We start from the raw sequence: 13,782 nt of genomic DNA, 5'->3' as shown, positions 1-13,782 counted from the left end.
GATGGGAATAGAATTTTCGACTAAATACGTATTATTTTTCCCTATTTCTTAATCTGGAATACATAGAAAATGTGAGAATAATGCAGAAATGGTTAGTTATGAGTGGTTGAACTGAATTAGTTGTAGGTGGTTAGGAATTAGTTTGTGTTTTAACCTATATAAGTGTGATGTAATTGAGCAAAGTCATTAATAAAGTTTGTGAGTTTTCTGTTTTAATTTGGTATCAAAGCTCAGGGTTTGAGCTGGGGTGACAGCGCAGGTGAGGAAGGCCGAGTGGTGTTTGCGTGAGGCCGGGTCTGCTGTTGAAGAGTGAACTTGTTTGTGCCACCTGCGAAGCTGTGGAACCGAGTGTTTTGTCTGTTGCTGCTGGAGATGCCGAGAGCCCTGAGACCCGCTAGGGTGCTGCTGAGTGCCGCTGTTTGAGTGTTGCACAAGTGTGAGGCTAGCTTTGGAGCCTCTGAGTTGAAGTTGTGCATATGTGCAGCTGAGGGTTTCAGCTTAGTTGCAGTATTGTAAAGCTGTGACGCTGTGTTGAGAAGAGGGCGTTGTGCGTTGGAGTTTTGAGTGAGGTAAAGTATTTGTCTGCTCTCGTCCTTGTCTAAAGCCGCAGTTGTAAACCTGTGTGTTGACGCCGGTTGAAGGAAGCAAGACGACTTTGAAGCGTTGAAGGAAGCAAGACGATCTTTGAAGCCGTCAGTTGATGTTGAAAGGGAGGCTGTCCGCTGCCGCCATTGTGAAGAGAGAACCGTCCCTGTCCAGCTGTCGAGAACCGTCAGTGAGACGCATTGAAGCCTTAACTGTATTGGCGTGTGAGGCCGCTGTATTGAACACATGCTAAAGTTGTGAATTGTTTTTTGTTGTTGGCGCTGTTGAGAAGCTGTCGAGAATCTGCCAGAAGCGAGATCTGCCGTGAGAACGTTGCTGGTGCTGTCCGTCGTTGTCCAGAACGCTGTCAAGAACGCCCTGTCCAGAATCCACTTGCTGGTGTGCTGCCAAGACCCCTGTCAAGAACTCGGGTAGCAGTTGCTGTTGTGCATATCAAGAACCGTTCGCGTGCTGCTAGAACACCAAAACCGTCGTGTGCAGATTCTTGCCATCCGAGAACTGTTGCAGCCATCCGTTGTGCTGTGCGTTTGCATGCTGCCAGAACGCAGAAGAACACAGAACCGTTGAGAAGCAAGGTGTCGTTGGCCGTCTTGTTGAAATAAGACCCTTCTTCTTTGTTTCGGTGCATTTTTTGTTGAGTCGAGTTTTTTGTGGAGTCAAGTTTTGCTAAACTTGAAAGTCTGCGCATCTTGTTTTATGCCCGATACGTGTCCAATTACAGACCATATAACCACAGATCCAGTCCATTAAGGAAAACGAGTGGAAGCATTTCTCAGGCAGTGAGGCCTGAAGCAAGGGTGTACGTTGGTGCTGTCAAGAACCGAGGCAGTGAGGCAAGCAAGGGTGTGTGCGTATACAGTCGAGGAGCAAGGCGTATACCGTTGCTGTAGTTTTAAGATTGCGTGGAGTGCTGCATTGCGTGGAGTCCCTGTCCAGAACATTGCCTGGTGCTGTCGAAGACTGTCGAGAATCGTTTGCTGGTGTTTTTTTTTGCAAGCTTACCGTGGTCATATTCTTTTTCAGTCGGCCCGGTTTTCTTTGTTTTGTTGCAAAAATCGTGTAAGTGGGTCTTGTTCAAGAGAGTGCTGTTAGTGAGCACCGTTTGTGACAGGTGATAAAGCTAACTGATATGTCTATTATTTTAGACAATGATCTTTTTAATGATCATTTTCTCATGAACCCATTTGGGATTAGCAGTGTTTTTGAGTCCATTGACAAAGAGTTTCATGTTGTTGAAGATCATGTCCCTGAAGAAATCACTAATGTTGTTGAGGATCACGCTGTTGAAGAAATCACTGAGATTAAAACTTGCCCGGTTGTTAGAAGTTTTATTGGATCTACTTTCAAGATGACTGCTACTTTGGAGGATACTACCATGGATGTTTTTCGAAGGCCGCTCATGTTCAAAGATGACTGCATTTTGGTGACTCCTTCGTTGGTTCCTCATGGAAAGTGGGGAGAACATGAATTAAATTACCTCGTTCGAGATCTTGCATTGCCTCTCAATCCACAAGAGGTTGTTGACGTTAAGTATGTAAGCAAGGAGCAAAGGAATTTCATAAGGAAACCCAAAAAGGTGAAGATGAAACTGCACCAGCAATGGAAAAGGAACAAGCATGGACCTTTTAATAAGAAGGCAAAAATGAAATGTTTTGTTGTAAGCCTAGCTGTCGACTTAGACCAGCAGGCAAGTTAAAGTTTAAGTCGTCATGATTAAGAATATAGTTTCTTGTATATCGTGCTATAGTATATATTTGTTATATAGTTGGAATTAAGGGGGAGTGGTAGAAAGGTATTAATTCCAACTACCCTCTGTTAATGCAGTAGCTAGATCAATCTAGAGAATACAGCAGATGTTCAAAGTACAAGTTCTAGAAGTCAGTTAGGTATGGTAGAAAATCCATTTCTCCATTAAGGGAGGATGTGAGAATAATGCAGAAATGGTTAGTTATGAGTGGTTGAACTGAATTAGTTGTAGGTGGTTAGGAATTAGTTTGTGTTTTAACCTATATAAGTGTGATGTAATTGAGCAAAGTGATTAATAAAGTTTGTGAGTTTTCTGTTTTAATTGAAAAAAAGGCACTAATAGTCTAAAGGGAAGAAAGAAACTTTAATTCTTAATCTGGAATACATAGAGAAAAAACACTAATAGTCTAAAGGGAAGAAAGCAACTTTAAAGTAACTATATGGTAATGAATAACAAACTATGTCACATAATAGATGAAGGCCGCCAGAAGGAAGAGTAAGGACATGAAATGACTCACCAAGTCAGTAAAGAAAATGCATCACCAACATGGAAGGATTAAGAGTGGCAAGCCGACTGTCAGTCTTTTATAAAATCTAGTTTTGTTATTTTTTCCTTATTATTATATTGTGTTTAGGTTGGAGTGAATTTTAATGTTGAATGGAATAATTATATATTTAATAATAAGATGTAGGGAAGAATTATATACTTAATAACAGAGTTTTATTTGACGGAATTTACATGCCTCTTGGAAAAATATTGTCTCCTCGTTTAATACATCAAGATTATATAAAATTATTTTATGGAGATTTTCTGCTCATTTTTCAAAATGTCATCAATACCAGTGGTACCTGGTCTGCTCTAAATATAATATTAGAGCATCTAAGACAACCTTCCTGCATAATGATTTCGAAGAAGAGATAATTAAGGAGCAGTTAGACGGAATTATTAATAAACATAAAGAAAATTTGCTCAGCAAATACGAGAAGAGTCTGCATGGACTGAAAAAAGCGTGATTTGAATCTTTTATGTTTAATCATGTTTTTAAGAAGAGAATTCCATATCATTGTATTCACAATAAAAGAGATGAAGATGACAATTCATGACTTATTATTATATGTTATTATATGTTGATGGCATGTTGATTGTCAAAAAAAATAACACTAAGATTAACACATTAAAACAAGAATTTAACAAGGCCTCAGCAATGAAGAACTTGGAACAAGCAAGGTAGATTTTCGGGATGGAAATTATAAATGACAAGGAAATGAAGGAAATTTTGGCTGTCAAAACAATAGCTTGGAAAAAATTTAATATGGCCAATGCAAAACATGAGGTATACCACTTGTTTGTCATCTTCAATTAATAACTAAACAATGTCACATTAGTATTGAAGCAAAAGAAGAAATATCCAAGATTCCATATGCTTCAGCAGTAAGAAGCTTAATGTATGCAAATTGTATGTACTTGCCCCGGAGGTTTTAGTGGGAATGGTAAGTAGGATTCTTGCAAAACAACCCAAAGAACATTGGAATGCAGTTAAATGGATTTTAAGAAATATTGAAGGCTCAATTGATTATTGTTTCTTCCTTCTAAGCATTGATTGATACGTTGTTGGAAAGATTTATGGACGCTGATATAGCAGATGACATAGATCCTAGAAAATCCACAACAAGACACATCTCTTCTTTTGTAGGGGTTGTAGTCTTATGTGTATCTAGATTGCAGAAAGTGGTGGACTTTTCTACCACTGCGGCTGCAACTCATGTATGTAAAGAGATGCTTTGGATGAAGACGTTCTTGGAGAAGCTAAGTCACAGCAAGAAAGGTATACCAAAACTGCAATCTATCTGGCCAAAAATTCACGCCTTCTATTTTAAGGGAAAGCACATTGACATGAAATATCATTAAATTTTCTAAATATATATTAGATAATGGACTGCTACAATTAAACAAATATACATAAAAGAGAATCCAACTAATATATTGATAAAGATTTTGTCAAAAGAAAAGCAAAAACTTTGCAAATTCTTGATTGACATGATGCAAATGTTATAAAAAGTGTTTTATGACTCCTTCGATAACACGGAGATAGAAACATAGCCACAAATTTGGATTAATATATCTTCATATGTAAGACTAAATAAAATAAATTTTCCTCAAACTTGTATTTGATTTGAAATAAAGAAATGGTTATATGTAAAACCAAATAAAATAAGAATAAAAATATAATACTTTTATGAGTTTTTCATATTTCTGAAATATTATTACGGTAATGACTTTGGTATATAATTTTAGTATCCCATGTTGTTGTGCTCGTACTATCTGTCTACCCTCCTCTGTACATGCATACTAAGTTTTCCCGTAAAATCTGTGGTGCTCTGTATACATCTATTATTTTTATTTCGTTTAGTGTTTCTATCAGAACATACGTTTAGATTTATTATTGACTATGAAAATCCCTCTGACAAACTGTTTGGCCTACTCTGATAAACTGTTTGACCTCCCGGTAACAGGTGAGCCAAAACAGGGGATACACGAAGAATTTTGCCATGGAGGGTGAGATGGCCACAAAGCCTAATCCCAAAGAGCAATGTTGTCCAGCATGTCTCAGAAATCGAGGGCCGTGCAAGAGCTCAGAATAAAACTTGGATTGCGTAAGATAAGGAGTACCTCCTCAACATTCACACCCACGCTTTGTCCATAACCTTGGTCACGCCAGAAAAACGAAATTTATGTTTTCTCGGATTTCTGCATTATTTTCGAGTATTGAAGAGTTTATGGCCATATTCTTGGGGGACGGAGATCGGGTCAGAGTGACAAGAGGAAAAATCCAGATACTACTACGGCTAAGCTCAAACAGGACATTGTGGAAATCAGGGTTCGCATTCACAAGATCCAGTTAATACAGTATGGGCTGCATAACAGAGAAGACACGGAAAATCTTTACTGAGACTATCGTTCTTAGTAACTTGGCATGCCCATGTTGATTTCTATGGTCTTTCTCTTATGATTTCTATCGTCTTTCTCTTATGCTTATTAATGGATTGTACATCATAAAAACTCTCGATAAGTTTATAGCTTACTGCAAACTCCACTAGTTAACCATAAACACTTTGGAGAACGATATATTGCTATATGGAGGGTCCCTTGCTGCATTAAAAAGCAGATGGTTTTAGTATGATGCCTCACATCTAAACTATGCAGGCTGGCCTACTATGTTTACTCTCGTCTATCATGGTATTTTACATTAAAAAAATTGTCGATACGTTTATATCTTACGGCAAATTTTAATAGTTAACGATAAACACTTTGCATGTTTTATCAAGGTTTCAAACAACTAAGATTGCACTCAATCCAACATGAATCATTTCTAAAGAAGAAACACATTTGATAATTTGAATCTCTATCAAAGTCTCAAAAAACTAAGACTTCAGTTAATCCAACATGAATCATCTCCAAAGAAGAAAAATATTTATTTATCAAATATTTAATCACTCTTAATGTCACCTTTGCTTTATCTTGACACCTTGTTAACCCGATATGACAATACATGAGTTGTTAGACGAACGACAACTTCCAAAACATGCATATGCAAAATTTAATACTTCCGCAATTTGCCAAATTTAGTATTGCATATAGAGTGGAAAATGAACAAGGTAATATATTTGAAAAAATATAATAAAAAAATCGACAATAACAATGAGGAAAAAGATTAATAAATATCCATAATATCACTTGCAAATAACTTGAAGAGTTATATATATCTTTCACTGGTTAGGTAATATCATTTACACTAGTCCGAATTCAATTTTATATATTTTCACTTATTATAAATTAAATCTTATTAAATAATAGGTTGGAGTAATGCTTCCATGTCATGTATAGTTGTCATTAGGAGAAGTCAATTTAGAAGCTGTTGATTCCTAAGTTTTGACTCATAATTTGTCGAACTCAGTGATGTAAGTCTTATATTTGAATGTGATTTGTGTTGTGTGAACATTCTCTATGCTCTTCTCTCTAATTTTTCTAATATGATATTAGAGCACGTTTTGGCTTGATTCCTTTGTAGGAAAGCCAAAAAGATGTGAAAGCTACCAGAATAATTGATTAGATTAGCACAGTTTAGATGTGTACTTGCTTTTGTTTTCTTCTTGTGAAGATTTCTATGTCTAAATTTATTTCTTGTGTAGATCTAGAGTCCAGGCAAAATAGTTGGGCATGATTGTAAGGAGCAGTGTGAAATTGTTATCCCAGAGTGTACACATGCTATTATTAAAGGAATACAGTAATCGGGGACAAGTGCTGCAATTTCCTTCATCGCTATTAAAAAAAACGCCGACAAGTTGATTCTTTGGCACTTAGAAGAAGGGATGACCTACCCGAAACCCTTATTATATCAAAAGGCCAAAACCTCAATACATGAAGAAGGTGACGATATTGTCGGATGTGAATGAACTCGCAACCCCTGAATTCTCAGATCTAGGCACAAAAACTTCAGCATGAGGTGTCCACGGAGCGAAAACGATAAGACACCTGTCGCTGAGATGATGCGAACTTAAACAGGAACGCAACGACTTACAAATATAATCATAAACACAAAGATGCGGCAGAAAAACACTTCATTTCATTAAAGGAAAAACACTGGACTATGCTTACAAACAGAATGGAAATAAGATAGCTCGGGAAATGGTAGCTTATCTCTGAGGAGAGATGTGGCAGCTACATGCCTCTTAACTGTGTTACAATAAGGCTCAAAGGGAAATTTATTATTGAGAAACGATGGAAAACCCTAAACATCCAAAAACCTAACCCTAGGCGATAAAACAACAAAACTATGGGCCCCGTTTGGGTAAATTGGTACATCAACTTCCCGGGGACGTAACTTTGGCATACGATCTTTGTTTGGCTATTCTAATACCTCATTTCGAAGGTCGCGAAGAGAAGGTCAAAAATAAACAACCAAACTGGTTTGGGACATTTTTAGACTCTCTGTTTTCCCTAAAAATGTCGTTTAGGGCCTCAAAACAGCTGCGGAAGTTTAGGACCCGAAAAACTGCCATAAATAGTAAATTGTGCTACAATTAAGGAAACCAAAAAACTAAAAGAGACAGTGTTGGGGGTCGACGTCGAATAGGCAAGTGGCCACCAATATCAACCTGGATCATTCCTCCCCCCTTAGGAGGCAATGGTCCCCATTATGTTGAGTGCCTCCATGAGATGGGGAAAATTCTGTTGAACTTGGTCCCTAGTGAGCCACTTGCCTTGGTGAAGGAGTGGGTCGGCTTTGACAACTCGATATAGTTGGATCTTCTACTAGGGAGTGCTCTTGATATATGTGTCCATGATTCAATCAGTGGTGGCCTATTCCACGCAGTCTGGATTTAGCTTTGTTGGTGTGAGATGTTCCGCAATGACAGATGTGTCCAACAATGGTGGGAAGTATCGCCGAAGGTGATCTACATTGAACACTGGGTGCAGACCAAGAAATGGTGGGATGCTGAGCTCGAAGGCATTGTCATCGATGGCCTTGGCGATGGTGTATAGCACATATCAGAGCGGGGGAAGCTTGCGGCGGGGCCCATCAAGGCGCTCCTTCTACAAATAAAGTCAAACTTTGTCACCCACGTGGAACTTGTGCGACATTCGATGTTGATCATGGCACAGCTAGTACTTAGCATTGGATCTGTCCAATATATCATGGACATGTTGGAAGCTGTGTTGAATGTGCTCAACGATGCTGTTAGCCCTTTCAGCTTTAGACTGCACGTGAGCCGAATCTACCCGAGTGGTTTTAAATTGTATGGCCACATCAATGGGGTATAATCGTTGAAATCCTAGCCCTACCTTAAAGGGGTTGTGGTTTGTTGCGCTGGGGAGAGCTCTGTTGTAGTTGTGTTGGAGCTAGGGGAGACTTTTATAACATGTGCATGGATGCTTCGAGTTGTACATGCGCAGAATGTGTACGTTCATTTTGTTGACAACCTCTGTTTGGCCATCAGTTTGGGGATGGGAAGTCGTGGACTTAGTAAGTTTTGTATCCAGGATCAACCAGAGACTTGACCAAAATGCACTCAGGAATCTGCTATCCCGATCTGAGGTAATAGACTGTGGGATTCCAAAGTGTACCCACACTCCCTCAAAGAAGAGCTTAGTAGTGGCCTCTGTTGAGATACTCTTCTTGCAGGCCGCCATGATGGACATCTTAGAGAATCTATCAACAACCACGAAAACGCAATCATTGCCATTCTTAGTAGAAGGAAGGCCCAACATATAATCCATAGAGATAGATTCCTAAGGCTGCTAAGAGTAGGTAGAGGAGCATACAAGCCTTTCTTCTTGATGGTTGGTTTGGCAATAGCGCGAGCGGTGCAGGATATAATGTACTTCCCAACATCCTGACGAAGTTTTAGCCAATAAAAATACTTCTGCAATACCGCCACTGTTTTCTCTACTCCGAAATGTCCAACGACCCGACTATAGTGCGCCTCCCAAATCCTCTTGGCACGCTCACTTGAAGGAACACGTATGTGTCCCAAGTGGCATAACAATGCATCTGGAAGCTGAAATTTTGGAACTATCTTCCCTTCCAGGAGTGCTTGGTATATGCTGCCGAATTCTGGATTGCTCTTATCAACATGCGGCCACCTTGATGTCTCATGCTCATAGGAGTCGAGCACACTGATCAGCGCCATGACTGGTGGTATGCTAAGGCAATCAACGACATTATTGGTGTTTCCCTTCTTATACTTAATGTTCAAATGGAACTGTTGCAGATAGGTGGACCATTTCTAATGGTGATCGTTCTGCAACTTCCCTTGTGTCTGTATGAACTATAGAGGCCGGTGGTCTGTGTGGATGGATGTTTCCTTCCCCATAATGTAATGCTTCCATTGACGACAGGCCTACACAATGGAATACATTTCTTTGTCGTAAGTGGGGTACTTTCGGACTGTGTCTGAAAGTGTCTCACTATGGTAAGCCACTAGATGCCCATGTTGAGTAAGAACTGCCCCAATAGCATAGTCGAAGGCATCTGTCTCAATCTCAAATGGTTGTTGTAGGTCTGGTAATGTGAGCACTGGTGCAGAACAGAGACGATTCTTCAACTCGGAGAACGCTCACTGCTGGGTTTCCGACCAAAAGAACTTTGCTTTTGCTCCGCCCTTAGTGACTTGACTTAAAGGCCAAGCAATATGAGAGAACCCCAACATGAACGTGCGATAGAAATTGGCAAGACCCAAAAAGCTATGGAGATCTGTTAGAGTGGTTGGGGCTTGCCAATCTTGAATGACTTGTATCTTGGATGGGTCCACATGTACATCCTTCTCATCAATGGTGTACCCCAGATATTGAACCTGGGTCAAGCCAAAGGTGCATTTCTGCAAGTTAGCACACAGCTTTTGTTGTCGAAGGGTTTGAAGGACCTGTCGAATATGGTGCAGGTGATCTTTCCATCTCTGTTTGAAGATCAAGATGTCATCTAAATAGACCACCACGAATGCATTGGTGAAGGGCTACAAGATGTCGTTCATCAATCTCATGAAGGTTGCAGGGGCGTTCGTCAATCCAAACAACATAAGCAACCATTCAAAAAGGCCCTCCTTGGATTTGAAGCCAGTCTTCCACACATCAGAGGGTTCGATAGGCAGCTTGTGATAACCTGACTTCAGGTCAACCTTGCTGAAATATTTGGCCCCTTGGAGCTCGTCCAGAAGGTCATCAATCTGCTGGATTGGGTACCTATTCCAAACAATCATATTTTTCTGCGCCCGATAGTCAATACAGAGTCTCCAGGTCCCATCATTCTTCTGTACCAATACAATCGGGCTCCCACAGGGTGATGAGATTGGCTTGATGTGCCCTTTTTGCAGTAGTTTGTGAATCTGCCTCTTGATCTCATTGTTCTTCAGAACAAAGCGTCAATACATCGGTCCATTGTGTAACGGCGCGCCCGGGGTCAGATCGATGGAGTGCTTGACCTAATAGTGCAGAGGTACCCCTGTGGATGAGGCGTAAATGTCCCTGTACTCCTCCACGACCTTGTCCATCCATTGTTGTTCTGCAGAGGAGCCTTGCCTAGAAGCTGTGGTCACAACCTTCTTCTTGCCTTGGGGTCGAACCATAAGGAAAACAAATTTTCTGGTCCGGGAAATGATCTTACTGCATTGCTTTGTAGTGATCAAAGAGATGGCGGTAGGCGAGGCTACCTCTGGTATCCTGTACAACTTATTAGCCAGAGTAATAATCATAAAGAGAGGTCTAGTCTCATATACAATGCGTCCCTTCTACAAGTAATGTTGTCCAAACAATACATTAAAAACTTCAAGAGGAGCAATGCCACACAATACCTCATCCATGAAGGGCTTGATGCAATAGGGAAGGCGACATTGTTGGCTGACGCGAAGATCTTGTCGTTGGTGAAGCCACCCAATGGTGTACGGTTGTGGATGTGTTGTAGTAGTTAGGCCCAGCTGCTTCACGACTTCTGTTGAAATGAGGTTCTTTTGGCTCTCGCTGTCGACAATGAACTGTAGTGGAGAACCCTTCACCCACATCTGTGAGTGGAAGAGGCGTTCCCCCTCTTCTGGATCTTCAACTCAATTTTTTGGATCTTTGTGGTGGCCATGGTGGCACTGGGCTCCGCATCAATGATCTGCTTCCCTTTGTCAGTCCCCTTATCAGGTTCTGATTCAGAGTCAGAACCTGCATCTGATTCGAAAGCCTTTAGCTCGGCCACTAGTGACTGCTTGGCCCGACACTCACTTGTATTGTGAGTGGAGCTCTTATGGAACTCACACCATTTTCTTGTGTCCTTCTTCGTCTTCGTGGTGTTGTTCTTTGCTTGCAGCTTCTGCGAGTTGTCCTCGGTAGCCCCACCTTGGTTTCATCCCTTGTTCTATCGTTTGGGAGCACATTTTCCTTGCTTTGGATTCACAGCTCCAAAGTACCGCTTCTTCTGTTTAAACTTCTGCTTAATCTTTACAGCGTACCAATACGCCATGCCGAGCGAGGAAATGTCCAAGAACTCAATCTCATCCAGGATGTACGTGTGTTGAAAGTCGCGGTACTTGAGCACCAAATGCCGCTCAGTATCCTTGATACCCAACTTCGTGCGAAGCGTATGGAAAGTATTTGTGAACTACGACACATCTTGGTCCCTTCCCTACTGTAGCGTGGTCCACTTTATGTATTTATCTGCATAACTCCCGACAGGGTAATATTGTTCCTTGATGGCGTCTCGGAAAGAATTCCAAGTGGGTGCAGTTGAAAACAGCGAGGGTTCACTCTCGTCCTTTTGTTCACAGTAGGTTTCCCACTAGTCCTTGACGTGTGGGGCGGCTTTGAGAAGTCCAAACGTAATCTTTTCCTGATTGGAAAAGTCATGAACTGAAAAATATCCTTCCAATATTTTTAACCATTTATCTACGACGTTTGCATCTATCAAGCCTTCGAATATGTGAATATCAAAGTTAACTTGTACCTTTAAAGGAGTGGTGCCCCCAGAGTGGCTGCAGGATGAAGATGCTTCGTATATGGGTAGCCGTCGAAGGATTTGGGCAATGTTATCCATCATCACGTCCCTCTGTCACTCGAGATCTTCTTCGAGCAACATTTTGAAAGGATATCCTGCCCCTTCGTGTTTCTTTTCTTCCGCCATAGAAGGTCGACAGGTTTTGCGAGGTTGATCCTACAATGGTTCAACCAGATAGAGCCCTAATTCCTAATACCCTGACCTCGTTGGGGACATGAAAAAAAAAACAGAGAAAGAGCAGACCACTTTGATACCACTGATCTGAACTTAAGCAAGAATGCAACAACCTATAGATATAATCATAAACACAAAGATGCGGCAAAAAAACACTTCATTTCATTAATGGAAAAACACTGAACTATGCTTACAAACAGAATGGACATAAGATAGGTCGAGCGATGTTAGCTTAACTCTGACAAGAGATGTGGCGGCTACATGCCTATGAACTATGTTACAATGAGGCTCAAAGGCCTATTTATTATTGAAAAACAATGGAAAACCCTAAACATCCAAAAAAATAACCCTAGAAGATGAAGCGCCAAAACTGTGGGCCCTATTTGGATAAATTGGTACATCAACATCCCGGACTCGTAACTTTGGCATACGATCTCCTTTTGGCTATCATAATACCCCATTTCTAAAGTCGCGAAGAGAAGCCTCAAAACAAATAGGCAAGCCAATTTGGGATGCTTTCAGTCTCTCCGTTTTCCCTAAAAACGTTGTTTAGGCCCTAGGGCCTCAAAATGGCTCCAGAAGTTTAGGACCCAAAAAATTGCAAAAAATAGTAAATTGTGCTACATTTAAGGAAACCGAAAAACTGAAGAGACAGTGTTGGGGGTCCAAGTGGAATAGGGAGTTGGCCACCAATATCCACCTCGATCATGACATCGCAGAGAACTTGTGTGTAAGATCGCGTGGTGGAGCCGAGTGTGGAGGCTCAAGCTGTGCATGGTGGAGCCAAGCTTGAAGCTGTGCATTGAGAGCATATGTGTGGAGCTTGCATTAGAGTTTGTGTATAATTGTGCCTAAAGTTACGTGGCTGGCGGTATGCCTGTTGTATCATAGTGTAAGACTGCATTGATTTGTGTTCGAAAAGTAGTGGATTGGCAGAACTTCATGGATCTGTGTTAAAAAAAAAGCGGATTGGCAGAACAACAACAAAGTTGATTAATGGGATCCTAAAGAGAGTGCGGGAGTCCCGCTTTCTGGATAGTGGATAATTTTCCTGTGTGAATTGAAGAAGTATTGTGTTATTATAATGTGCCAGAATCAAATGATACAAAATCATAAAAAACATGTTATTTATTCAACAGATTAATGTCACTAGTTTTGCTCTGGGAGCATTAGTCACAGATAGTTATTAATAAGGTCAAGTTGGTGTGACTCTGGCAACATCAGTCACAGATAGTTATTAATAAGGTCAAGTTGATGTGACCGGTCGTGCTCAAGGGAGCGTCAGTACAAGTTATTTTATACAAGGTTAATTTGTATAATTGTTTTGTACCCATAATGCTATCCTAGATAACTGATGAAGGCTGCAGAGGGTCATGGATTCAACAGATGGTGGCAGTTCTATAGGATGGTTCAGTATCGAGACTGACGTGTTGCACTCTAGGAGTTTGAGAAGTGTCAATTCTACAAAGCACGTCAACAATGGTATGAAACTATTATGTCTTAAATGAATCGAGTAGGAAGTTCGAAAGTGTGGTGAAGAAAAGGTTTGAAACCGTTTCAGAGTGGATATGAGTGCTAGTGATGACCATATTAGACAAATCTCACAAAGATTCATTTATTATTGTAATATGTGTTATCAATGTTTTCCATGTAAGCATTAAGGGGGGGTTTAGGAAGTGATGCTTCCGTGTCATGTATAGTTGTCATTATGAGTTACCACAAG

The 13,782-nt window shown here is 40.6% G+C and overlaps 1 protein-coding gene across 9 annotated transcripts in view; it reads right to left on the bottom strand.

Moving 5' to 3' along the window:
• LOC149212085 (MADS-box protein SOC1-like) overlaps nucleotides 1–13,782 on the bottom strand; it is a 334,072-nt gene that overhangs the window by 125,366 nt on the left and 194,924 nt on the right. The window lies entirely within an intron of this gene.

This window comes from Pinus tabuliformis, chromosome 1_1 (assembly GCF_031772625.1).
Source record: "Pinus tabuliformis cultivar Carrire ecotype Pingquan chromosome 1_1, CPIR1, whole genome shotgun sequence".
Classification (NCBI taxonomy): domain Eukaryota; kingdom Viridiplantae; phylum Streptophyta; class Pinopsida; order Pinales; family Pinaceae; genus Pinus; species Pinus tabuliformis.
This window is presented reverse-complemented; position numbering and strand designations above follow the sequence as displayed.